We start from the raw sequence: 12,531 nt of genomic DNA, 5'->3' as shown, positions 1-12,531 counted from the left end.
GGGCAGCCCCAGAGCCCCCCCCCCGCCCACTCCCACATCGACCCAAGTCCCTTTTTTTAACCAAAACCAGGAGCCAGGCTGTGCCATGCCCCCTACCCCCAGCCGGCCCGGTACGAGCGCGGGCGTCGTGTGTTGTGATTGTGGCATGGAGAGTTCCCCACCCCCGTGTGAGCGTGTCTCGGGGGGGCGGGCCCGGACGCCCCCCGCGTGTCCATGAAATAAAGCCAATCTGTCTGTAGCCAGTGCTGCACCGGCAGAACTGGGCTGGGCGCCGGGCGGGGACTGATGAAGGGTTTCTAGGTTTCAGACTACCCCACTCCAGTCTTTGAGGTCTGGTACACTCCGCCCGGTACAAGACGGGCCACTTCGGATACTCCATTCCGTGCACACTAAATGAACTGGTGAGGTGCAAGGCCGGAACACGAAGAGGGCTGAAATAGCTAGAAGCCGCAAAGTGGCCTCAAGCGCCATCTGCTGGGCCGAAAGCGCCAGCTAAGGATGCGGACATCTCTGCGCACACGCAGCGCAGGCGCCCGGTGCACACGTACATGCGGACGAGCGTGCACGTACACTGGCGTAGACAGTCTAACCCGAGGGTATACACGCATACACATGCAGTTGCCCAGGTACGACAAGAAACCCTTTCATTCTCTCCAAAATGCACACACCTCTGCGAACACCTATTTAACACGGAAAATTACTGCCTGGAGAAGAAAGGGGCAGGACTTCGACAACCCATGTCGAACCCCAGCTTCCCACAGCTTGACTGAGGTGGGCAAGGGTCTGCAGAAATCTAGGAAACTACCGGAAGCCCGGGCAGAACAGGACCAACACTAGGGGGGGCTCCGACACGGCTTAGTTTAGAGAAGTTGAAGGCGGAGATGCCACGGTTTCTCCGCAGAGGCCCCGCCCTGTCAAGACAAAAGCCCTGCCCTGATTTGACACGGACAGGCCTCACCCCCTCCCGTGCCGCGCTTCGCTCTTATCTGCCGCAGAGGCCCCGCCCCTGTCCCTGCAGAAAACTTGCTTTTCTTTGCCGCAGAGGCTCTGCAAACTCTACGGCCTGAGGCGCCGCCCACTTCTATGCGGCGATCAGCCTTTGGTTGCGTGTGAGACCCTGCCTGCAGTCTTTCCAGTCCTGGGGTGGAGAGAAGCTAGCTGTAGTCAGTCAACCACGAAGTCTTAGCACCCTTCCTACCCAGGTTCGTTGGAATTGGAGGAGGTGCAAGGAGGCCTTGAACGCTTAGGAGACTGGCTGGCGCGGGTCACTTTGTCCTGCATCTGAAATGTGAATGCAGCTGGCAGATATGTGTGGAAGGAGAACAAACCCGTGGTCTTTAATTCGTTCACTCAGGTGCTGGTACTTCACTGAATTACAGTTGCACACTCGGACTGAAATGAGCATGTCCACGTGCTTAGTTACCAGAATGGTTTGGGTTTTGTGTGTGTGTGGGGGGGGGGTTGTTAATTTTAATACTTTCCGGACAGGCACGTCTTTTTCAGTTGACCCTAAGACCCCTCCTCATTCTATTGAATTACACTAACCCATTGCATTTTCCTATTCTTTCATTATTCTTCTTTTCTTGTATTTTTACCTGTTTTGAATGAAAATTTGCAAAGCAAATTGGTTTTCCAGTCAACCATTAATACATTTTGCTTCATAACATTAATTACTATAACCACAATGTAACCACACTTTCCCCACATCCTTTCTGTAATTCTTATTTCCATTAATCCTATTTTACCCATTCCTGCCTTTTGAGCTTTATCTTTGGTTAAATGCTACTCTTTTAACCTTATATAGTTGGTCACTCAGTAGTGAATCACCTAGTGGTGGTGGTGTTACTGATTGCATTTATTTTCATGAACGTCCTAGACTGAACTTGAGACTGATTTGAGGTTGTGACTGCTCCTCGGTCCACTAACACCTGATTCCCATTTCTAGATGTCAGTAGTATGCCAGCCATCTTGCCCCTGGAGGCAATGTCTCCCTGCTGGGTTCAAGCAGTGCACCTGGCCCGACTGAGCCTGGTTCTGCTCAGGGACTAGTGTTCTCTTCTGCTAGGGTCACTGAACATTATTTCAGGCACAGGCCCAGAAAAGGGCTGCGAGAGATGCTGGTGCCAATGCAGAAGGCAGGCCAGATTGTGTGCGCATGCGCACGAGAACACACGGCTCACGGGTTCCTTCCACGTGACTGGGAAGGAGCGGTTCCCAGAGCACCAAAGCTGTCAGATGCATTTTTCCACCACTCATTTTACTTAAAACTGCCCTCAAAGCTGGTTTACCATTTTACAAGAGGGAGTGGAGGATGGAGAGACAGTTATTCTTCTACCGTAGCTCACATGACAGGGAAGTGGCAATGTCCACACACATTCACTCAGTCCGGATCTGACTTTGAACCTTAATTCCTTTGGCATTTTCCAAGAAGGACTTCTCTGTAAGAGAGACAAACAACAGGAAATGTGAAGCCATCAGGGCAGAGGTTACAGACTTTGTACAACATCTTGGAGAAGACCAGAAAGATTATGGGGCTACGTGTGCTTCAGCTCATGAGTACACTGGAATATGAAATAGGCCTACTGTCAGTATCTGCGCATGTACACACAGATAACCCACATATATCCGCTTGCTGAAATCATTCACCTGCCCTGACTTCAGAAGAGATGGGCAGGGGTCTGCCCACAGGTGCAGCTAACACAAGACCATCATCAATAAACACATGCAGGAACATCAAGCAGAGTGATCAGGTAAAAAATGACAGCAAGAGGGCTGGATAACAGGTCTGATCTCTGAGGAGATAAGGTTGGGATGAACACTTGAATGAAAGGAAGAGAGACATTTTTGCAGGTGGAGAAAGCACCCACTTCTGTGTGTGTCCTTGTGCACAGGGTGTAGGTAGGATCCCATATGTGTATGGGTGAGCCTGAGGCCTCGCTGGGCCTCCTAGGATTCATAGACCCGGTGCCACTTGCTGAAACCACCATCTTCTCTTTGTTGCCTTCTCTCTTCATCCCATCTGCCCTGCTGCCCTTGCCACTTCCTGTTGAATCTCTTCACTCTTCTGAGCTTTCCCTAGTCTCCTATCAGAAGTGACTTCCCTTTATCACCCCCATCCTGCTCCTCTGTATACACAGAGAATACCCTCCTCACCTGTATTAACTTTCAAAGGACTCATAGGCCGCATGTCCTCTCCTGCTGATTAAGGGCCTGTGGTTGTCCCTGTGTCCCCACTATTCACCCTCTTCCCTCCCAGCCTGACCACCCCCCACCCCAGTAACTGCTCTATCGCTTTCTCTGGAACTTTATTTTTGTTTTCTCCATTCCCTATTTATAGCTCTCTCCCCTCAGAACCATCCCTGCATCCATCCCGTTGCCTAGAAACGGGCTCTGGGCTGAGGGTGGGGGAAGGCCAGGCCAAGCCCAGGCAGGGGGAAAGGAAGAGCTGTCACCCACGCCCCCTCCCAGAAACGCCCTCAGGCTCCCAGAAGCCCACCCCGCCCTCTTCACAGCACCCACTGATGGTTTTTAGAAAGATAAAACAATGAAAAACAGCAACCTTGTGAAGTCCTTTGTGGCTTTTAAAGGGCCTTGGTGTCCATTATTCCACTCACTCCTTTCAGTAGCCTCCTTTGCTAAAAGTCTAGACTCATTTTTCTAGATGAGGAAACAGGCTCCAGGAATTAAAGGTCCCACACTTGAAACCTTATCAGTGGATATTCCATGCACTAAACTTGTTGGCCCTTGAGGTATTTGGCCCAAACTACTGAAAAGATTTTAAAATACAAGGGATTCCATCATTTCATTAATGACTGTTAGGGTGAAAGAAAAATTTAACCACAAACCAGGCCATCACCATATCCTCATCTTGCCCCACTATGCCAGTTTACTATACTATACCTCCACGGTGCCCTCATCATAGCATCCCACCTTGCCCACTGTTCCCCTTGGTATGTACTCATAATGCCCTCAATATACCAAAATCATGCCCCTAGCAAGCTCCCCACTATGCCTTCATCATGTAAATACTATATCCACCCCTATGCCCCATGCCTCTACCATACCCCCATATCCCCACTGTCCCCCTCCTTTGTCCTCACCAAGCTCCTACAATGCCCCTCCTATGTCCTTACTATGCCCTCACTACACCTTCATCATGCCCCCACTGTGTTCTCACCATACTCCTACTGTGCCCCAATATCTTCACTGTGCCCCACTATGCCCTCATTACATTATGTCCCCAGATCTAGTGGCCTAGTGGTAAGAAGCTGCGCTGCAATCCTGAAGGTATGTGGTTCAAATCTACCAGTTGCTCTGTGGGAGAAGAATGGGCAACCTCCTCCCTTGTGATCACTGTCACTGAAAACCCGCTGGAGGGTCAGTTCTGACTTAATGGTACACAACAACAACAACATGCTTCCACTATGTTGTCACGTTGCCCCCACTATGACCTCATCATACCCCTCACTATGCCCTCATCATGTTCCTTCACCATGCCCTTCACTATGACCTCACTATGCCCTTCACTATACCCCCATAATGCCCCCACTATCACCTCACCATGCCACTCACTATACCCCCACCATGCCCTCATCATACTCCTCACTATACCCTCACCATGACCTCATCATGCTCCCACTAGGCCCTCACCATACCCCTCAATATATCCTCACCATGCCCCTCTGTATGCCCTCAACCATGCCGCCTCTATGCTTCCACCATGACCCCTATTATACCCTTATAATACTACTATTATACCCTTATCATACTATCATGCCCTTACCATGCCCTCCCCATGCTCCCACTATCATGCCACCCATAGTGACCTTACTCACTGTGCCCTCATCATGTGCCCACCATCTCTTACCATGCTCTCCATCATGCCTCTATTATATTCTCCTCAGGACCTCATCAAGTCGCTCCACCATTCTCCTATCATGCCCTCACCATGTCCCCAACTGTGCCTTCATCATGCCCTCTGCTATACTACCCCAACATGTCCCCTGCCATGCCCCCAACATCTTACCTTGGCATATCTCTGTGTTGCCCAACTGCAGACAAATGCTAGCCTTCCTGGGAACTGGACCAGGAGACCTGAGCAGACTTTCTGGCTCTGTCATTTCACCAAGCTGTATTACCCTGGACAATTAGCCTAACCTCTCAGATTCAATTTCCTCAGTTAAAAACTGAAGGTGATAATTTCTATCCCACAAGACTACTGTCATTACATGCTGTCAAGTCAACTATGACTCATAGTAACCGTGTAAACAATCAGTCTGAACCCTGCTCTATCCTATGCCATTCTCACCATCTCTGATATACTTGAGCCTATGGAGGGACTGATCCTTGGAGAGGGACATCATGTTTGGCAGAGTGGAGGGGCGGCGCAGGAGAGGAAGACCCTCAATGAGATGGATCAGTTCTGTGACTGGAGTGGTGGGAATAAGTGCATTTGAGATGGCTAGGTTGGCACAGAATAGAATGGTGTTTAGAGCTCTTGTACATAGGGTCACTATGAGTCGCAAGCGACTCGATGGCACATACCAACAACAACATTGTTAAAGTTGCCATGCCAATCCATTTTGTTGAGGGTCTTCCTCTTGTACACTGACCTTCCGGCTTTCCAAGCCTGATGTCCTTTTCCAAGAATTGGTCCCTCCTAACAACATGCCCGAAGAATAGGAGATGAAGCTTCACCATTCTTGCCTCCAAGGAGCACCCTAATTTCACTTTCTCCAAGCCATATTTATTTATTCTTTTGGAAGTCCTTGGGACAGTCAGTACTCTTCTCCAACACCACAACTCAAAGACATACATTCTTCTTTTGTCATCCTTGGTTACTGTCCAACTTTGAGATGCATGGGAAGTAACTGAAAAGACCACAGCTTGAATCAGGCACACTTTAGTCTTCAAACTAACACTGCCGCTCTTTAGCACTTTGGAGAGGTCCTTGAGTGTAAATTACTGAGTGCTTTATAAATACAAACAATTAAAACTGCTAATATCATGGTTGTTACTATTGGGACAAGAAGTGGGGTGGGTCACAAAAGTGGAGGACCCTGAAACAGGAGGGTTCCCTGGCCTGTATCAGGGCAAGAGCACACTTTACTTGGCAGAGTGGAGGGTATGAGTAGGGCTCCTTGGAACGCCTGCAGGACGTTGAGGAGTGGAGGACACTCCTTGTGTCTTACCCTCCTTGTCCAGGAGCTGGATGTTAAGTAACTTGCCCCTCCTCCTCTCATCCCCTAACCCAAGGCCTGCTGTTGCCTTCAGGATAGACTCCAGGCAAAACGGGTGATGGGGCTGCTGAAGAGCAGCTGGGCTATGATTCAGCTTGAGTCACCCATCCAAATCCTAGGGCCGCCCCCAACTGGGCCAGGACTGCAGCTGCTGGGGAAGGGGGTGCAGATAAAGAGGGAAGGAGAGAGACTGTGTGGGCAATGGTCTGTGTTTATGTGCCTGGGACCAGAGGCACTAATGCAGGGCAGAGCCATGGGGCCTGGTGCATGTGAGGAAGTCAAGGTGAGGAAAGCGACCCACTGAGCTGACTTAGGAAGCAGTTTGCTCCCGCGTGTATGGGCTGAAGTTTAATTCACAGACTGATTCATCACTTTTTAGATGTATGGTTTTGGCAAGTTACTTAACCTCTCTGAACTTCAGTTTCCTCACAACAGAAACAATAATCATACCTCAGATAGTTTTGTTCTAAAGATTAATTAGACTGAGATAATGGCTATATTGTTGTTGTTGTTGTTGTTGTTGTTGTGTACTATAGAGTTGGAACTGACCCATAGCTGACCCTCCGGTGGGTTTTCAGAGGCAGTTAATCAAATGGGTGGAGATCGCTCATCCTTCTGTGGAGCAGCTGGTGGCCTCGAACCTCAAGTCTTATAACATGTGCCTTATAACATGTAGTAAATGGCACTTAGCTTCATATTCTTCTTCTTCTCAGAGTCAGCCATAGTTTGTTATTATCTACACAGTCAAATGCCATTGCATAGTCAATGAAACACAGATAGACATTCCTCTAGTATTCCCTGCTTTCAGCCAAGATCCATCTAACATCAGCTACAATATCTCTAGTACCATGACCCCTTCTAAACCCAGCCTGGACTTCTGGTAGTTCTCTGTTGATGTGCTGTTCCAGTCGTTTTTGGATAATCTTCAGTAAAATCTTGCTTGCATGTTAAATCAGTGAGATTGTTCTATAGTTTCCACATTCTGTTGGGTCACCTTTCTTTGGGATAGGAACAAATATAGATCTCTTCCAGTCAGTTGGCCAAGAGGTCGTTCTCCAGATTTCTTGGCACAACTTGGTGAGCACGTCCATGGCAGCATCTGTTAACTGAAATATGTCAATTGGTATACCATCTATTCCTGGAGCCTTATATTTTGCCATTTCCTTCAAAGCAGCTTGAACTTCTTCTTTCATCACCATAGGCTCTTGCTCATATGTTGTTTCATGAAATTCTTCTGTGTCTTCCAATTCCTTTCGATACAGTGACTCAGTATATTCCTTCCATCTTCTTTTAATGCTTCCTGAATCATTTAACATTCTGCCAAAAGCATCCTTGATTATAGCAACTCAAGGTTTGAATTTGTTCTTCAGTTCCTTGAGCTTAAGATATGCTGAGCAAGTTCAGCCCTTTTGATTTTCTGACTCCAACTCCTTGCACATTTCATTGTAATATTTTGCTTTGTCATCCCATGCTGCCTTTTGAAATCTTCTATTCAACTCTTTAGTATCTTGAATTCTTCCCTGTGCTTTGGCTTCTCTGCACTCCAGTGCAATTTTCAGAGTCTCTTCTGTCATCCATTTTGGTATTTTCTTCCTCTTCTGTCCTTGCAATGACCGTTTGCACTCTTCCTGGATGATACCCTTGATACCCTCCCACAACTCATCTGGCCTTCACTCATTAGTGTTCAAAGCCTCAAACCTGTTCCTGAGATGGTTCTGAAATTCAGGTGGGATAGACACAAAGTCATATTTTGGTTGCCTTGGATTTGGTTTAATTTTCCTCAGCTTCAGCTTGAATTTGCATATAAGTAGTTGGTGGTCTGTTCCACAGTCAGCTCCTGGCCTAGTTTTCACAGCTGATACTGAGCTTCTCCAGCGGTTCTTTCCACAGATGTAGTCGATCTGATTCCTATGCATGCCATCAGGTGAAATCCAGGTATATAACCTGCGTTTATGTCTCTTAAAAAATGTATTTGCTATGAATAAGTCATTGTGCAAAATTCGATCATTCTCTCTCCAGCTCCATTTCTGCCACCGAGTCCATGTTTTCCAACTACTGAATCTTCTTCTTTGTTCCCGACTTTTGCATTCCAGTCACCCATTATTATTGGGTGAAGCAGCTGGTGAATTCTAACCACCTGCCTTGGGGTTGGCAGTGTAACTCCTTACCCTCTAGGCAACCAGAGCTCCCTGATCATCACCTAGGGTATACCAAGTCCACTGCCAATCAGGTGTGACTCGCAGTGACTGTGAAGGACAGAGTAGAATCCATAGGGCTCGTAAGGCTGTCCATCTTTACAGAGGCAGACTGCCTCCCCTTACTTGTGTAGGGCAGCTGGTGAGTTCAAACACTAACCTGGTGGTTAGCAACCAAATGCTTTGACTACTGTGCCTCCAAGCCTCCTCCCTAGGTTCTCTCGGGTTACATGTTGAGGATGACTTGTGTGTGTGATTCCTACAAGCCTCACGGGTGCAGGGTGTGGTGGAATGTTCCTTGAAGGAGCGTGTTAATGTGTGTTCTGTGTGCATTTCTGAAGCAAACAAAGATTTTTATTTTTTTTAGAAAGTTAGCTTTCTAAGGTGTTACCTGGCATATAACGCACTCTTCATCCTCACACATATCTGACACACATACCTTCCTTTAAGGCTGTGAGTTGCTGAAATTTGACCTAGACCAGGACCAGTGTCCCAGTTAAGGGGCCAGAAATTGTGGACCCTCTACTGGACCTCTCAGCTCTTATTGAAAGCCTTTAACCTCAGTCAAAGCAGGGACAGAGGTAGGTGGCAGGACCTCAGAGGTGGATGTGCCAGGGAGTGAAAGAAGTTAGATTGTGTATTTATTGAAGTGAGTGTTACCATGAGGAGGAGGGGCAGGACGAGCATGTGCATGTATCTGCCCTGTATGAACACACATGTGCATGTCTAGACATACGTGAGTGTGTGTGGGCATATATGTTGATGTGAGTACATGCATGGGGTTCGTGTGCATGTGCATACGAAGAGATAACGTGCATGAGTGTGTGGTTCGGGGTGGCACTGAGGGGTGGCTGCTGCCTCTGCTCTGGTACAGTCTGCTTGTCTCCATGGTGCCTGTTGCCACACACGCTTGCTTTTCAGAAAGTCACTAGGATTGTTTATTCCGCCCCCAGCCTGGGCGCTAGCCAAGGAGCTGCAGGCACTTGTTTATCTTGTGGTGCGTACGAGTTTGTGTGGCTCCCCATCAGCAGACCAGCCAGGAAATGCACACACACATGCTCACAAATGGGTGTCAGTGACCGTGTTGGTTGTAATAGACTGAGCCTGGACCCCAGCGTGAGCCACAAACAGATTCTGTCTATATGAGGACAATGGTCCTTAGCAATTCCAGGTATGCACACCACTAACTTAGCAATCCCAAAAGTTCCCAAAAAAGTGTAATAGCCAGTTTCTTTCTAGTCCTACCCCAAGAATGAAAAATCAGGACTGTGAATGGCTGAGCTGGGGCAAGGCTTACCCCAGACTGGTGGGACTGCCAAAGCATTGGCATCCGCGAAGAGACCCAGGAATTTGGTATTTCCCCCCCCCTTATATTTATAGTTTCTGAATGCTAAGAGTGACATGTGATGAAGTTGAGTCTCAAAGAGACCTCAGTTAAGTCCACCCAGCTAGTAAATGAATTGACCAGTGATTGTCTTCATACCTCTTAAAAATTTTTTATTGTGTTAAAATATATAAAACATTTGCCATTTTGATACCTTTTATGTCATTTTAGCTACATTCTCACCATGCTTACTAGTACTATGTCCACTACATTTCTACAATTTTTCATCACCCCAGACATAAACTCAGTACTCCATTTGGTGTCCTTTCTGAGCTTCCACATTTCCTTTGCAAGTTTTTTTTAAATTTTGTTTTCTGGAAATTTTTATTTATAAAAATATTTTCATCAATAGGTCCCTTATAGAAGAAGAGTGACTAGAAAGCATGGCAAATAAATACAGATGGATAATGACCCTGACTGTGACCACATGGAGGAATGACATTGTCACTACTTCAGTCACATCCTGTCAAATACCCTTCACATTTTTGTGTCTGCACTTCCCACAGCCAACACTTGAGTCTTTTATCTAATAGCTTCCCTCAAGCTGCTGAGCTCTACTTTTCCTACATGCATTGTTAGGTTAGGTTGTCTGGAAATTAAACTTGTTAGTATAACACACGTAAGCCCCACTGAAACATTCTTCTAGGTTGTGTAACCCTGGCGTGTCCACTTGCTGTACAGAGTTAAGTTGTGGTCACTGTGATGCTGAACACTGTGACACTGATGAGTCAAATGAGAGAATGGTTACCCATGGAAGACAGTGTTTGGTGAAACTCCCCAATTTAAACAAGTTTGGAAGCAGGAGTGGCATCCACTTCCATAAATAGCTTGCCTCCAGAAACCCTATGAACCTGGAGAAAGGACGAAAGTTATACAGGAGGTGTCCAGGACTTTCATTCATAGGGTCGCTATGAATCGCCTGCGACTCGACGGCACTTAACAACAACAACAAGCTCACTGATAACAGCAGTCAGGAAATCAGGAGATAGATCACATTGGGCAAGTCCACTGGGACCTCTCCAAAATGCTGAAGAGCAATGATGTCAGCGTGGAGGCTAAAGTGCGTCTGATTGAGGTCATGGTCTTCTCACTCACCCGCTATGCATCAGAGAGAGAGCTGGATGGTCAAGGATAATGAAGTAAGAATTGATGCCTTTGAGTTGTGATGTTGGAGAAGACTGAATACTGATAAAACAATGAAAAAATTATGTCTTGGAAAAAGTGCAGCCATAGTGCTCCTTGGAGGCAAAGATGTGAAGCTTCGTCTTTCATATTTTGGACATGAAGCTAGTCGAGGCTGTTCCTCGGAAAAACATCATGCTTGGAAAGATGGAGGGTCAGTGAAGGAGAGGAAGACCCCCAATGAGGTAGATTCACACGGTGACTTCAGCACTGGGCTCTAGTGTGTCAGAGATGATGAGGATGGCACAGGATAGAGCAGGGTTCTGGTCAGCTGTTCACAGGGTCACTATGAGGTGGACTTTATGGCAATTAACAACAACAAGGCATTGGACACACTAAAGATACAATACCTAATGAACATTGGTCAGGTATTTCAATAGAAATACCCTAGTTCCCTTGCCTGTAGCCAGAGGCATCCTGAGATGTATGTTGTACTCTAGTTCTCAAAATGTCACTGTGGGATTAAACTTTAAGTGCCCACTGTAGTAGCTGGCTTGAAAAGTACCTCTTACTGACTTTCTAGGTTATCCCTTCCTTCCTAGGTTGTAACTCCCTTCCCCTGCTGGGGTCATGTTGTTAGGTGTCGTCGAGTTGATTTTCAACTCATAGGGCCCAGTGTGACAGAGTAGAACTTCCCCATAGGGTTTTCTAGTCTATATTTCTTACAAGAGAAAAAAAAAAATCTTCAAGTCTTTATCCTGAAAAGTTGCCAAGTGGGTTTGAACTGACAACCTTGTAATTATTAGCCAAGGGCTTAAGTGTCATGCCATCCTATCTCCTTGCTGGCATCCTTATATCTGTCAAACAAGCTACATACCCTTACACTTCTCAAAGTCTGCCTCAGCTGCCTCAGAAGTCTGGATCCCATCTCTTCCTCCCACCAGAGGCATGTGGGTCCAGTCATCAGCCTCTCTTTTTCTAAAATCTTTCCCTTTTTTCTCATTGCTGGCCCCCTCCCACCTGTATTTAAATGTTTGCAAGTTTCCACCCTCTTAACTTCTCATTCCTCTCTAAGCTGGTTGCTGTGTAGCCAGCTTCAATTCTTGGTGATCCCATGTTTGTCATAGTAGAACTGGGCTTGATAGTGTTTTCCGTGGCTGATGTTTTTGGAAGGAGATCGCTAGGTCTTTGTTCTAATGTGTGTCTCAAGTTGGACTAGAGCCATCACCATCTGGGTTAGAGGTTGAGCTTGCTGACCATTCAAACCACCCTGGAGCCCCCAAACTGACTGTCCTGTCTCTCTTTGCCCTCATAACCCAGTCTTCTTGAGAGAGCTGTCTACCATGGCTCTCTCCACTTCCTTACTCCCATGTACTAACCAGTCTTTCCCCCACCAACCTGAGCTTCCACCTCACCACTCCGCTGACTATACTAGTCAAGTTTCCAAGTACCTTCTTTTTAAGCCTGCAAGACACTTCTCAAGTTATAAATCTTGTATTCCTGGTATAGGAGATATACCTTTTCTTTTTAAAAAATTTTATTAATTTTAATGAACATTTACAGAGATTTTGGGTTTCCATTCATTCATTGT

The sequence above is a fragment of the Elephantulus edwardii genome, unplaced genomic scaffold (assembly GCF_000299155.1).
Source record: "Elephantulus edwardii isolate Elephantulus edwardi_28Jun2011 unplaced genomic scaffold, EleEdw1.0 scaffold00033, whole genome shotgun sequence".
In the NCBI taxonomy this organism is placed as follows: domain Eukaryota; kingdom Metazoa; phylum Chordata; class Mammalia; order Macroscelidea; family Macroscelididae; genus Elephantulus; species Elephantulus edwardii.
Note: the sequence above shows the minus strand (reverse complement) of the source record.